Source organism: Carassius gibelio, chromosome B8, assembly GCF_023724105.1.
Source record: "Carassius gibelio isolate Cgi1373 ecotype wild population from Czech Republic chromosome B8, carGib1.2-hapl.c, whole genome shotgun sequence".
NCBI lineage: Eukaryota > Metazoa > Chordata > Actinopteri > Cypriniformes > Cyprinidae > Carassius > Carassius gibelio.
Window position 1 is genome coordinate 22,323,727 of NC_068403.1, and position 2,392 is coordinate 22,326,118.

Sequence of the window (2,392 nt, forward strand, 5' to 3'; positions counted from 1 at the left end):
TAGATTCAAAGGATGGGTATAAATGGTACAGATTCGCTCTAGAAATCGCTAAAAACTTATTTCATAAAGTAGCCAGTAATCAAAACCGAACGTGATTGGTTAATCCTGAGAGGCGCTGAGAAAAGTAACAGATTGTGTGTGATCACGCTATCAATGTGATGCTTCCGCTACAGGTTGAATAATAACTCACATCTTTACTACAGAACTGAGAAGCTCACGTGGTATTTAATTTAACAAAAAAAAAAAAAAAAAACAGAGCAAAAATTACATATACAAATTCTTATATTTCGGACCAATTAGAGACAACTATCGATTCTGTAACCCTATCGTTTTTTATTTGTCTAATGATCAGTATCAGTGAGTCAAAAGCGCTTTCTACTGGCCAACAACTAAATAATCCACGTGTAGACTACCTTGCCGAGATACTGAAATAAAAAACCTTATCTTAAATTCTAAAAAGCTAGAATAAAAAAAGCATAAGTACTTACATTACAATACACCAGGTGGTGCTGCAGCACTGTGTTCAGTGTCACTGCCTATATTTGATATATATATATATATATATATATATATATATATATATATATATATATATATATATATGTATGTAAGCAAAAATGTGATCAGATGAAAACCAATAAAAGCAAATAATAAATGATTATTACATAATACATACAAAAATCATGAAACTTCCATTACAAAAAAAAAAAAAACAGATACACAGAACATACCCAGAGAAGAGGCTGAGTACAGTATTGTGAATAATTCCACCCACCAAAACCCTTTAATGGGGACAGTAGACTCAGCAGGACCTCTGACCCCGCTACATGAAGCTAAAGCGGAGAACAGAGCCTGCCCAGACTGTTTTCTAAGCAAAATTATCTTTTTTAAGTGGCACCAGTGATGTGAAAGAAAAATAAGTAATATTTCATTATCTCTGTGCATCTGATCTGAGAACAATCTGGCTCTCTGTGATTGTAGGAGCTTTTCTGAAATCAATTTCAAGGATTTTAGTTGATAAGGGAACTATAGGCTGCATACTGAGGAAAGAGAGAGGCGGCCTTTAGGACAGAAAGTCTGCTGTGATTGGCCACTGTGCATTGAAATATATGATGGACTGACCTGAGCTGAGCATTAAAGCTACACACTGACCACACAGAGTAACTCACAGATCTCCACTGCAGATCATCCAAACAGCAAACAGCATCCAAGGACAAAAGTTGACATAATAAATGCTAATAGTTCATTATAACTTGCACAAGATAAAAGTTATTTATTCAAACAAAGATTATAGATTACAGTGTAAAATGTCATGACAATATATATATTGTTTTTCATATATATATTATAAAATATATATATTGTTTTTTATTATAGGTGTGTCCCAATTTGTCTATTTGTGCACTATTATTTGCCACAAATAGCGTGTGTATTGTGTTAATACTGAAAAGTGCAACCAGATGATGCACTTATTTAACTGGGAAAAAAAATGTGGATTATTGGATTAAAAGACAAGGGCTATCACACTCTGATGATTGATCACAAACTGCTTTTCTAAACTTCATACTAGAACCGTATATGTGTACAGTCTATAGTTCATCAACTTATGTCTCACACTTGTTTAATATGGTATTAGTTTACCATTAAAGAGATGTGTGTTCTAAAAATGAAAATTCTGTCATCATGTCATTACAACCCTATATGATTTTCTTTTCTTTTGTGAAGCATGAAAGAAGTTAGTGCTCTGATGCTCTGTTAGCAGTTCTAAATTAGCAAGAGTTGGTGTTTTTGAGCCATGGAAGGTCCATGCTCTCTGTTGAAAAAGCCAGCATATGCTTGGTTAGCTATGTTTTGAAGCATGACTGCTGGTTTATCTGGTCATGTGCTGGTCCTGAGCAGCTAAGTCCTGCTCAAGACCAGCTTAAACCAACTCAAACCAGCAGTCATGCTTTAAAACATACCTAACCAGCATATGCTGGCTTTTTCCACAGGACTGTACTGATGCCATTATCCAAAAGCATCTGGTTTACTGATGTTGCAAACATGTTTATGACTGGGTAAAAATGGTTGTTCAGTGTGGAGCTCCTAAAGGGACATGAGTGATGGAAAATCAAGTTTGCATTGCTATGACAAACTCTGCATTCCCCAAGAAACTTTGCGAGTCTTGCTTTGCCCAGATAAACTTTGCATGTGCTCATAAAACTTTTGCATTCTCCTCAGAATCTATGTGTTCCGTTATAAGTTTCGCAATCCCCAATAAACTGTTTTTACTCACAAAACGTTTGCATTTCCCTCACAACACTTTTGTATCCCCCTGAGAATCTTTGCTTTTTCAAAAAAAAAGTTTTTTTTCTTTTTCAAATTTCCGTTGACTAACAAAATGTTTACATTC